This window comes from Sus scrofa, chromosome 8 (genome assembly GCF_000003025.6).
Source record: "Sus scrofa isolate TJ Tabasco breed Duroc chromosome 8, Sscrofa11.1, whole genome shotgun sequence".
NCBI lineage: Eukaryota > Metazoa > Chordata > Mammalia > Artiodactyla > Suidae > Sus > Sus scrofa.
The window spans coordinates 77,757,713-77,770,369 of NC_010450.4; the positions used below are offsets into that span (position 1 = coordinate 77,757,713).

The 12,657-nt window shown below is 41.1% G+C and overlaps 1 protein-coding gene across 12 annotated transcripts in view; it reads left to right on the forward strand.

Annotated features, from left to right (window-relative positions):
• SH3D19 (SH3 domain containing 19) overlaps positions 1-12,657 on the forward strand; it is a 187,020-nt gene that overhangs the window by 68,320 nt on the left and 106,043 nt on the right. For 3 of the 12 annotated variants that reach the window (XM_013978832.2, XM_021100628.1, XM_021100632.1), the window contains exon 1: positions 11,379-11,787. The exons of 7 other annotated variants lie outside the window; for them this stretch is intronic. The gene's annotated coding sequence lies outside the window, so the exon portion shown is untranslated. Of the gene's footprint in view, positions 1-11,145; positions 11,788-12,657 lie in introns of those variants that run through there. 2 more of the 12 variants (XM_021100630.1, XM_013978834.2) reach the window with 2 other exon arrangements.

Genomic DNA, 12,657 nt, shown 5'->3' on the forward strand with positions numbered 1-12,657 from the left:
ACTCCATACTTTTTCTTTTTTTTTTTTTTTTTTTTTTTGTCTTTTTGCCTCATACTTTTTCTTATGTTATCATCTTACATCATGTTCTGTCCCAAGAGACAGGATATAGTTGCCTGTGCTGTATAGTAGGACCTCATTGCTTATCCATTCTAAATGTAATAGTTTGTGTCTACTAATCCCAAACTTCCAGTCCATCCTACTTCCTCCCCCTCCCCCTTGGCAACCACAAGTCTGTTCTCTGTGTCTCAGACCTAGTTTTTAACTGCCTATAGTGAGTAGTTTAATCCACGAATGATGCAAACAAACATATTTAACCCTGTGTCGATGAATCTGGGTGTGGAGTAGTGTTGTGATGACAGGCAAACCTAAGATATCTCTAAGACTGGTTTGCATAAATGATGCATAAGCTCCTCTGCAGTCAATTTCTGCTGTCCAGCTAATGTACCTTACAGTTCTTTATCCTCATCACCCAGTGTTTTAGCTTTGTGTGTCTTAACCGTCATTAAGAGTGGACTTTGGGGAGTTCTCCTGTGGTGCAGTGGGTTAAAGATCTGGTGGCGTCACCACAGTGGCCTTTATCACTGCTGTGGTACAGGTTCATTTCCTGGCCTAGGAACTTACACATGCCATGGGTGCAGCCGGGGGAAAAAAAAAGTGAACTTTGCATCGCAACAGAAAAATGGCTAATTGTATTTGAAACTCAACACCCTCTGTATTGCTCTTATAAAAATTTAGTAACTCTCTCAGGTCACTTTATTCTTTTTAAAAAATTTCACTTGGAAGATACAGGAATTGACAACAAACCGTATTCTACCATAATTCAAGCTTGTCTCATAATCCATTAATTTTAAAATTAATTGTTCCTACCATGATGTATCAGTACCTATTCTCTGTTGATCCCATAAATTTAATGCTAGTAGCACGATAATTGAGAGCACTAGGTAGTGAACTGAAACTATTTGCCCAGCTCACACGTCTTGTTATAAGACGCCCAAGTCAAAATCTTCTGTATTCTTAGGAATTTATGAGAGGGTGTTTGTTTTGTGGAGCTGAAGAAAACCTCAGAAACAGTTGGAAGGAATTTGAGGCCCTAGATTCAGTCTCTAAACAATGCGCCATCTGATACTGAAATATAAGTGTGGCTTGTGGTGAACAGCATTTCTACACATTCACCCTGTAGTTCATCCAGCAAGTGGGACCTCCAGCTTTCTGATATAGTGGAAGGAGCCGGGACTTTGAGGTTCATCAGATCCAGAGTTAAGACTCACACTCCCTTTTTATCTAACTAGCTTCTCTGAGCCTCTGTTTCCTCACCCCTAAAATGGAAAAGGCTTGTATGGAGGGACTTCTGTGAAGATGAAATGTGTAGAATGCCTCTACCAGTAACACTGGTAATAGCTGTCATTGGTGGTGGCGTTATGCTGATCGCCAGTGCTTGAATTTATCTCAGCTGTTTCTTGTACCCTGGGAGCCACAGAAGGGGACCCTTGTCCAGCTTCCTGTGCTTCTCTGTGATAGTTGCAGGGCCTCCCCAACCCTTCTTAAACAGTGCATGTTTCATTACACGAACACGTGTTTTGCTAATTCTGCAACTCTGAAGTAGCACTTCAAAATGCTTTCACTCCAAATCCAGATTATTTGAAGCTTTTCCATGGTAATATATATAATCTCTCCCCTCTAATCAACTAATAGCACAGTCTCTTGCCTCTGTCAGTTAGTAATAACCAACCTCCTGCCCCCTCCAAAAAGCACGAACAGCACAGAGGTGTCCAGTTTGGAGAGGTGCTGGGGAGGTTTCCTACCAGTTTATGCTCTCCTCCTGTGTGGGAGGTGCTCTGCCAGGCATGACAGGGCATAGGAGGCCCAGTCTTAAAAGGACATGTTATGGCGGAAGTGTCAAGACATAAAGAGAATTACAACGTGAATCAAACGGTGATAAGCGCCAACAGGTGCGGGGCACTATGTGTTTTGGGGGCATCTGGAGGGGAAGCATTATTTCTGCCCATGGGAAACAAATAAGGCTTCACAGCAGAGCTGTGACTCGGGCCTCCCCTCACCCAGAAGTCCTGTGTGTTGAGAACCATGAAAGTCCTAACTGAGCCACACAGCTGAAGAGTAGGGTGAGGCCACTGGGCACGCTCCTGGTTTATGTCCCAGTGGCCTTTGGAAGGTGGATATTTGGGTGGCAGTTTGTTAATAAAGAGAGAGGAGCTCCTTTTGTGGCTCAGTGGTAATGAACCCAACTAGTATCCATGAGGATGTGGGTTTGATCCCTGGCCTCACTCAGTGGGTTGAGGATCTGGTGTTGCCGTGAGCTGTGGTGTAGGTCACAGACTGGGATCTGGTGTTGCTGTGGCTGTGGTGTAGGCCAGCAGCTACAGCTCCAATTTGACCCCTAGCCTGGGAACCTCCAATGCCACTGGTGCTGGCTTAAAAAGCAAAATGATAATAATAATAATTTTTTAAAAATAAAGAGGAAGGAGATGGGTGGGCTTGAATGTGTAAGAGGAGTACATTTTCTACCCCTAGGTAAGGGAATGTGGGCAGGCCTGGATGTGGCTTTACCTTTTCTTGATTAAAAGAAAAAGTTTTTTTCATCATTCCAAATTAGAGGCCAAGACTGCCCCACTGTGGATAAAAATCTGTTGGAAGACTCAGATCATGAAAATCCTCAGCTGTGTAGGAAAGGTTTGCGCATGAGAGCAAGGTGCCTGGTATTTGGAATAAGGTGATCTCCCCTTTGTTTCCTGCTTCCCAGATAAAGGAGTCTCTTGGTTACACTGGTTTCTCATATTTGCTCATTTTGCAGAGTCAGTTCTACAAAGGTAAAAGTTTGTTGCGACATCTGCAAATTCATCCTGAACTAAAGGAAGAGGAGATAATAAACATGGACTTTGCACCCTTTAAGGGGGAAAAAAAAAGTCATCTTTATTTTTACCCAAACAGCTGAAAAAGCCACCCATGGTTAGAGACGTTACCTGTCCTTTGACACTGAAAATAGCACATTTAATCTTTGTTTTCTGAAGTCTTGTAAAAGAAATCCATGCCATCCTAAAATACGGAGGCAAAGGAGTTCCCTTCTGCTCAGCGGAAACGAATCTGACTAGCATCCATGAGGACGCAGGTTCAATCCCTGGCCTCGCTCAGTGGGTTAAGGATCCGCGTTGCCGTGAGCTGTGGTGTAGGTCACAGACATGGCTCAGGTCTGGTGTTGCTGTGGCTGTGGTGTAGGCTGGCTGCTACAGCTCTGATTAGACCCCTAGCCTGGTAACTTCCATATGCCGCTTTTGTGGCCCTAAAACAAAAAAGACAAAACACACACACACACACACACACACACACACCAAAAAAAAAAAAAAATGGAGGCAGATTTCAGGAATTTCATAAACAGATGAAATATTAATATATGTAAATTAATATTAATATTTCATATGTTTAGTTTCTTTCTTGCACTCATATATCCTATTCAGAAAATTCATGTTTGAAATCTTGAGTCTCAGAAAATGACTATGAGGATGAAACTAGGAAAGAGGCTTTAAGGTGTGGGAGGGCTGCCAATCCCTGGTTAGCACAGTTTTTCATCCTAAAGGAACTACCTCTGTCTGCTTTTAGTTCTTTTTCTCCCTTTGGCTGCTTACTTTTAGGGCTTATTTATCACTTTTGTCAGAGACTGCAATGGGAAAATGAAACAAAAGATGAAAATCATATTTATTAATTTTTCATAGTAGCCCTTGGTTTTAGGTAGGGGAAAGCCTGGAGCCATTGGATAAGGAAGATTTGGAATTTATTTATTAGTGCATTCCTGTTCTCTTGACCAGTAATAAGCAAGAAAAAAATCCTACAGAATTAAAAAATCCATATTGGACAAAGGATAATTAACTTTTTAGATAATTCTACCCACATATTATGAACTCTATAATATTCTGTGTCCCTCATATTATCATCATAATAGTAAACATTTATTAGCATTTTTCGTGGTCAGCAACCATACTATCCTTTATATGCATTTCTTCATTTATTCCTCATTCAGCTTGAGGAGATGGGTATTATTGTTACACACCCCCCTTTATAGATGTGGACGCCAAGGTTTACAGAGGCTACATGTCTTGTTAAGATAATTCAGATAATAAATAAACAGTGGAGCAAGAACTCAAACCAAAGCCTGTCTGACCTAAGTCCTGCTCTTAATCTCTGTCAAGGTTGTCATCCTGACCTCCCACTAATGGGAAATTGTGACCCAGAAGTGGAGACCTGGAAGCACCACGTATATTCACCTTCTTTGTGGAATCTCTGATTCTAAGATGCGTAGATTAACCCAAACAATGCAGAATCAAAGATAAATAAATGCTGAGGTTAAAGAAAGGACACTTTTAATATAATCTTCAAAGATCAGGATTTGACCGGTTTGAGTTGGGAGATTCTTTCATCATTACTCCCTGCTTCCTTTTGTGTTTGGGTGTCAGGCCTGGCTCTACACCTGCTGGAGTTTTGTTCATTAGAACAGTGCTACCTACATGTTAGACGTGGTGCAGGACATGGAGATGCAAATGTCAGCTCTGTCAAGGGGTCTGGGGTTCCCAGAAGAGTGGATGGTGACAGTGAGAGAGCATTGCTCACGCTAAGGTATGAGACATCAAGTCTTATTTTGTAAAAGATGTTTTATCCTCAAATTAGTTTGAGAAATGCTAGTTAATAGAAGTTAAACAGATTTTTTAATTGCAAGATTTCTTAGAGCTTTTAAGATACTAATATGCTTTGTGACTTTATGCTTCCCAGAAGTTTTTATAATTTGGGAAACACTGAATACAATCTCTGTTATTGGGTCACTTTCCCAGGTTACTTTCATGGTAGCATATCTTATTCCAGGTAAAATTTATGACTCTTTTAGAAAAACCCTTAGGAATAGCCTAATATTTTGGGTTTTTTTGTTTTTGATTTTTGTTTTTCTATTTCTTGGGCCACTCTCGCAGCATATGGAGGTTCCCAGGCTACGGGTTGAATCAGAGCTGTAGCTACCGGCCTACGCCAGAGCTACAGCAACACGGGATCCGAGCCTAGTCTGCAGCCTACACCACAGCTCATGGCAAACCCGGATCCTTAACCCACTGAGTGAGACCAGGGATCGAACTCTCAAACCTCATGGTTCCTAGTCAGATTCGTTAACCACTGAGCCACGATGGGAACTCCAGGAATAACCTAATATTTTGAATATGGCTCTGATATTTTTAATTTGGCAGTTGGGGAGATACAGATTTATATTTAACTAAAAGGGCTTTTTACCCCTCTTTAAAGCACAAGTTTCACTTGCTGGAAAAAGAGTGAGATTTTGTAAGATGAGGAGTTACAAAAGTACTTAATAGAATCACTAGGGAGCTTGAGGTGGGGAGCAGCAAGGAGGGTTGATGACACCTGGTTGCCAAGCCTGCTTCCATTTCTGCTCCCCAGGTCACCTTGCCTCCCAGGACCTGTCCGGCACTGAAGAAATGTCCATCTTCCTAAAGTACCAAATTCATTTTGGGGTGAAAAGGGGCAATGTAGATGGTGGCTCTGATTTTTCACCTCTGAAATAACATAAAAATCTCAAATCATAAAAAGCCTATTTCTATAATGGGTTGTACTCAACCATCAAAATGATTCATTTGAACCATTTAAAGGAAGAATTATAAAAAAAGAAGTAGCAGCCTGTTTTCAAATAGCTGATTCTTCTTCCAGTTCAAATGTGCTATAGTTGTTTCTCCTGTGTGTAGTTTAGTTTGGTGAGAACGGCCTTGAGATAGAAGAATAGACCAAATGTGAATAGCCCAAATGTTTTAGGGCAGAGGTGACTCTTCAATCACTAGGCTGTTTATAGAAAGTGTAAATGTATGGGAATTCATAGCAAGACACACTTTTCATAATGTCAGACATATCGAGGAACCAGCTACAGCCTAAAGGATGTAGGGCAGGAAAGGGAATGGGGGTACATTGGATATTATCATTATCAACAAACGCTACCAGAGGGTGGACTAGGAGGCAGAGTCTAAGACAGAGTCCTGACTTCATCACATGCACGGATAGGGTAAGGAAGTAGACACATGCCTAAAACTGTAGCTAATGATACAGTATTATTTAGTATTGCTCAGCATCACGTGACTGGTATAGCTAGTATGAGAGTTCAGATAGGATGGGGCAGGCAGAGTAATGGAATCCGCCCCCCAAAGATGTCATGTCCAAATCCCCGGGACCTGCAGGTATGTGACATTGCATGGCAGAGAGGAGTTAAGGTTCCTCATCAGCTGATCTTGATGTAACATGATTTTGGATTATCCCATCAAGTCCAGTGTGTTCCTAAGGGTCTCTAAAGTCAAAGAAGGAGGGAGAAGAGGAGTTCAGAGATTTAAAGATGCTGCATTGTTGGAGGAAGAGGCCGCAAGCCAAGGAATGCAGGTGACCTGGAGAAGTTGAGAAGGGCAAGGAAGCTGATTCTCCGCAGAGTCCCCAGGAGGAATATAACCCAACACACACCTTGATTTTAGCCTAGTAACACCTATTTTGACTTCTCACCTCTAGAGATGTAATGTAATAGTTTTCTTTTCTTGTTTTTTGTTTTTTTGTTTTTGTCTTTTTAGGGCTGCATCTGAGGCATATGAAGCTTCCCACGCTAGGGACTGAATCGGAGCTACAGCTGCCAGCCTACACCACAGCCACAGCAACGTGAGATATGAGCCACATCTGTGACCTGCGCAACAGCTCACGGCAATGCTAGATCCTCAACCCACTGAGCGAGGCCAGGGATTGAACCTTTATTCTCATGGATACTAGTCAGATTCGAGAACTCCCATTTGTTATTTTAAGCCACAACGTTTGGGGTAATTTGTCACAGCAATTCAAGGATGCTAAAGAGAAAGAAGATTTAGGGACAGTTTTAGGAAGAAGGTAGCCCTTGAGCCAGGCATGAAAAACAGAGTAGTCGTGGCAGAAGTAGAGTTGTAAAATGTATGTCCCAGTTACTGAGCTAAGCTCTTTACACTGTTTATTTTTTCTGACAAAAGCTCTATATTGTATCCTTCCACATTTTGCAGGTGAGAAGACTGGGATAGGTTTAGAGAGGTAAGGTCAGTATGAAGTCAATGCCATGCACTAGTAGTCACTACACCTAGTTAGTAGCTGGCCCTTTTTTTTTTTTTTTTTTTTGTCTTTTTGCCTTTTCTTGGGCCACTCCCGTGGCATATGGAGGTTTCCAGGCTAGGGGTCTAATCGGAGCTGTAGCCACCAGCCTATGCCAGAGCCACAGCAACGCAGGATCCAAGCCGCGTCTGCAACCTACACCACAGCTCACGGCAACGCCGGATCGTTAACCCACTGAGCAAGGGCAGGGATCGAACCCTCAACCTCATGGTTCCTAGTCGGATTCGTTAACCACTGCGCCACAACGGGAACTCCAGTAGCTGGCCGTTTAACACCAGGTGGCAGCTGACGTTTTTCGAGAACCCACTGTGCCCAGGCAAGGTTCTAAGGACGTCACTGTCATCGCCTCATGGAATCCTCTCAGGGTCTGTGGCATGTAGTGGTTTGGAATTTTCCTGAGGCATGGATTTATCTGGCCAGCAATGTAGCTGAATTGGAAGAGAAGAGATGGGAGCCAGAAAATCCAGTTGAGACACAACCGTCCAGACAAATGCTGATCCAGAACCTAGAATGCAGGTAGAAGCAGTGGGCACAGGGAGGAGAACACAGATTCCAGAGACAGTCTGCTGCTTTGTTGAAGCGTAACTCCGGTGTTCAACCCCCCCTCCCCAAATTCTCCCTCCCTGTGATTAGGGTGCTACGTTTTAATGAGTTGAGACACTTTATAATTAGAAGTAATGAAAGGCATGAGTATAGACAGTGCTGTAGACCAGACTTTTCCACTTAAACATGAGGCGTGGGTAGTGCTCATGTAAACGTCTCTATAATCTGCCTCACTCTCCTGCAGTGGTAACTCACAGAGTTGTCTTCAATTCCTGAGTGTTTTAGACCAAGAGAGCAGTAACTTTCTTACATGAGTTCAACAACAGATGTATATATTTATCGAAAACCTACCATTTAAAACAGCAATATCTTAGTCACCGTGGGAGCCTCAAAAGTGGCTGATAGTCAGTTTGGAAACACACCTTAACAAGACTGGTGAAATGGAGTTAGAGGAGATGAATACAGGTAGGAATTAGCTGGTGCCAGTAATTTGTAGAGTGAATGCTGGATTCTTTTCAAGTAGACATATTTGCAGTTTTCTTAGCCTACATAAGGAACCATTTAAGGGAGTTCTCTGGTGGCCTAGTTTTTAGGACTTGGCGCTTTCACTGCTGTGGCCCTCGTTCAGTCAGTCCCTGGTTTGGGAACTGAGATCCCCACCTCAAGCTGCTACACACCATGGCCAAAAAAAAAAAAAAAAAAAAGAAAATTAAAATTAAATAATATCTTTACTTTTTTAAAGATTTTTATTGTTTCCATTATAATTGCCGTACAGTATTTTGTCCATTTTCTACTGCACAGCAAAGTGACCCAGTTACACATACATATATATATTCTTTTTTTCACAGTATTCTCCATCGTGCTCCATCACAAGTGACTGGATATAGTTCCCTATACAGCAGGATCTCATTGTTTATCCATTCCAAATGAGTAGTTTGCACCTATTAACTCCAGAGTCCCAGTCCATCTCTCTCCCTTCTGCTAAAAAGAACCATTTTTTAAAAAGCCTCTGAAGTTCTAATCTCAGATATGTAAAATTCCATCCATGTTCTATTTGGGTAGAACTAGTTTTGCTATCTTTAGGTCATTAGAGTAAGATTTGTGAACCTTGAATATATTCTGTCTTCTAATGAATGAATTCATTTTTAAAAATTTATTCTGCTTCTCATAAATAAAGAGATAATGCTATTGTTGCTGCAAAGAATTCTTCCTCAGGATGTGTGGATCTTCTAGTTAATATTGAATGGCACAAAGCATTTATGTAGGAGTGGTCATTTTTTAAAAATAGCATAAACTGGAGTTCCCATCGTGGCTCAGTGGTTAACGAACTCAACTAGTAACCTTGAGGTTGCAGCTTCAATCCCTGGCCTCACTCAGTGGGTTAAGTATCCGGCATTGCCATGACTTGTGGTGTAGGTCGCAGACGCAGCTCAGATCCCGCGTCGCTGCGGCTGTGGTGTAGGCCGGTGGCTATAGCTCCTATTCGACCTCTAGCCTGGTGTGACCCTAAAATATGCTGCTGGTGTGGCCCTAAAAAAGACAACAAGACCAAAAAATACCATCAACTATTCATATCCTAAACTGGAGTATGTAAGTAATGCCTGGGAGCATGATACAGAATTCCGTCACAGATAACAATCATTCGAAAGAGAGATTTTAGTCAAGGAGGGATGGATTGGGAGTTTGGGATTAGCAGGTGTAGATTGGTATATATAGGATGGATAAACAAAATGTCCTTCCACATAGCACAGGGAACTATATCCTGTGATAAACCATAATGGAGAAGAATATGAAAAACAATGTGTGTGTGTGTGTATCTGAATCACTTTGCTGTATAGCAGAAATTAACACCACATTGTAAATCAACTATACTTCAATAAAATTTAAAAAATCATAAGAGATTTTACACTCCAGTGTGAGGTGTAAGACAGATTCATACTCTATTGTGTATCTATATATATTCATTCCCATGGACTGAGTCTTCCCACTAATTTCAAAGAATGATTAGGACCTTTTGTTGCTGACTTGAGTTAGTAGTGTAAGTCCCTACCCAATGGGGTGTGATTTTTCTCTCCAGTTAAGTGATCAAAGCCAGATACTCAAAGCCTGAATGCCTTCCAGTAGATGGCCATTCTTCTTAGTTTTAATCAAAGCAAAAGATGACATTTGCATTTTTGTCATCTTCGTTTCAAAGTGTTTTTCCTATTATTGGATTCAGAATCACCCTGAATGGTTAGTGTCAGTTGAATCTGTCTAGCCGTTTCCCAGGAGTTGTCCCTGCCAGAATTGGGACCTATTTCTACAGAGGTGGCATACCACTTAAATATATAAACATGGCATCATGCATGTCCATATTGCTTAGAATCAGAGATCATTGTACCAGAAGATTCTGGGTAACCCCTCTCACAGAGTCACTCCCTGTGGTGGCGTCCCACCACTCTCCTGATTCCCCAGACCCTTGAGGCATCTCGGGCTCCCCTGCTACCTCTTTTACGTGTCCCCAACAGCATTCATGCACATACAGCCTTCAGCACTCTTTGCACCCGCCTGCTTCTACCTTTGTTCTACTTGCAGGGTATTCTTCCACTTCCTAAATTAGCTTTATTGACCAGGGGACTTGGACGAATAGAGACAAGGAATGCAAGTGGGGTGTGTGTGTGTGTGTGTGTGTGTGTGTGTGTGTGTGTGTGTGTGTGACATAGACCTATAAAACTGAAAGACTTTGACACAGCCATCCAGCCCAGCCAGTTGCTGTGCTCACTGGGCCCCTGGAGTCCTCGCATTATCCACAGCAAACATGCACCATTTGGCAACTAAATTTTAGAGTTAGAGCATTCTTGTTTTTAATAATTCTTTAATTCATAGAAATGGTGAGACTTTGGGCTCGTAAGTTATTTGTGTGGATTCTGAGTATGTAAAAGTTTGGGAAAACTTTGCAAGTATATTTTCTCCTAATTATTTAAAAATTTGAAACTCTTAAAAAAAAATTTAGGGGACGTGCCGAAGAGTATCTGATTTGAAATAAATAGAATCCATAAGGGTAAAGCATGGTATATAGTCAAGATGAGATTTCCTTGTGTGCTATAGATCTGTTCTCATTTTTCTTAAGAGGATTTTAATACGAATGTGTTATTGTTGTTGGCAAGATCGAAGTCCCACATCTACCCTCAGTGCTTTGTTTTGTTCAGTCTTAGCTTTTGGAACAAAATAACCACTTATTATTTTGCCAGAACTTCAGCATCACCACTAATGTATTTCTTGACAATTGCACAATGATCTCGGCTGTCATGAAAATTACTTCACTTAAAATAGGCATAAAAAACTTCATGTGTGGAACCCTAATATGCCATACACCCACACTACATATTTATATGTTTTCAGGCTGAAAGATGGCTTATGGCAAAATGTAAAGTCCAGTGGTTTGTATACTTTAAGAAAAAAGATAAGCCAAGACCACATATTGTAATTTGTTTTCTGTTGCCAAGAGCTGTGGGTGGGGAATATTGTGAGTGATGGATGATTTACCTGCACCCTCCAATAACCAAACACATGGGTCTTAGGAGTAACATGTTATGTGCACTGTGTATGCACATTATGTAGAGCTGTAATACACATAACGCTAAGAGTGATTTGGGGAGGAAATGTTTAAAATGTCTTCCAACAGATTATCAAGTTATTTTCTTGGATTCTAATTACTTCTCAATAGAAAAGTACAGTGGGGAGGTCTTTGTATTTCCTTAGAGCAGAAAGTATTTCAATGACCATAGAATTTCCTGTTGTAACCAAGAATGAAGGAGAACTATGAGCCACTGGCTTCCTGAGTGGCTGCATTCCAGCTGTGCGGACTGGTCTCAGCACATCCGCCAATCAGGACAGGCCTGGAGGGAAGGAAGCCCTTGGATGCAGAGTCTTGTTTACAGGCATCGTGACTCTGTTTCTCCCCTCCTCCTGTGTGTCATGTGACTAGGGAGATTTGTAGGGGAATTCACTACAGGCCAAAGTAAACTGTAAGAAACTGGGACCACAGCCACATCATATGGTATTACTGGCAGACCTTTAGCTCATCTTTAGCCACAGGTAAGAGTTGTTGCTTTGTTATGAGGATAGCTGATCTGCATATCATTTCTAGCTTGACTTTGCAACAATATATTTTACTTTTGTTAGCAAAATGAACAGTCTAAAAGCTGGAGAAGAATAGTTGAAAACAAAATGTGCTCTGACTTTAAATTTTCAGTACTCAACAACTGCAAAACCATATTTTTATTTAAGGGAAGGGTAAAACCAAGTTAAATTAAAAGAAAAGTTTGAAAAGCAGCAGTAATACTAAGTCACTGTGTAGAGAAATTGGAACCAGAAGCGTATTAACCTTGTGAGTTTTGGAGTTGCATTATATCTAAACAAACATGTTTTATTGTGACCCTTCCTACTTGTTAGTTTTTCAGAGAACAGTGTCTCCCTATGTGCTAACTCCTTGGTTTAAAAAGACATTTCTTTTTTATTATGAACCTTTTCAGAAACAGTTTGTATTTAGCTATGTAAATCTGATCCCATTTCTTCCATAATTGTCTCTAGAAGTTTTAGACAATGGTTTTATTATCTCTGTGCTGTTCCATCAGCTTAGTAAAATTAAGAGAAACAAAGAATTCCTGCCTAACCTTTGTTTTGCACTCAGAAGATACTTTAGAAAACTATTTTGATAACATTGCACAGGATTTTTAAAAATCATTGTAGGGAATTTTACACAATTGCATTCTCTTGATAATTTTTTCATAACACTAAGATCTTTTTACTTCATTTATTTATTTATTTTTAAGCATGTACTGAAACAGAAAATCATGACTCGGGGGAGTCAAACAAAACAAAAACAAACAAACAAAAAGACAACCTGTGTGTCTTATGGTTCTTTCTCTTGTACGAACAGTCTTTGGGTTGGTCAGCAGCATTTTA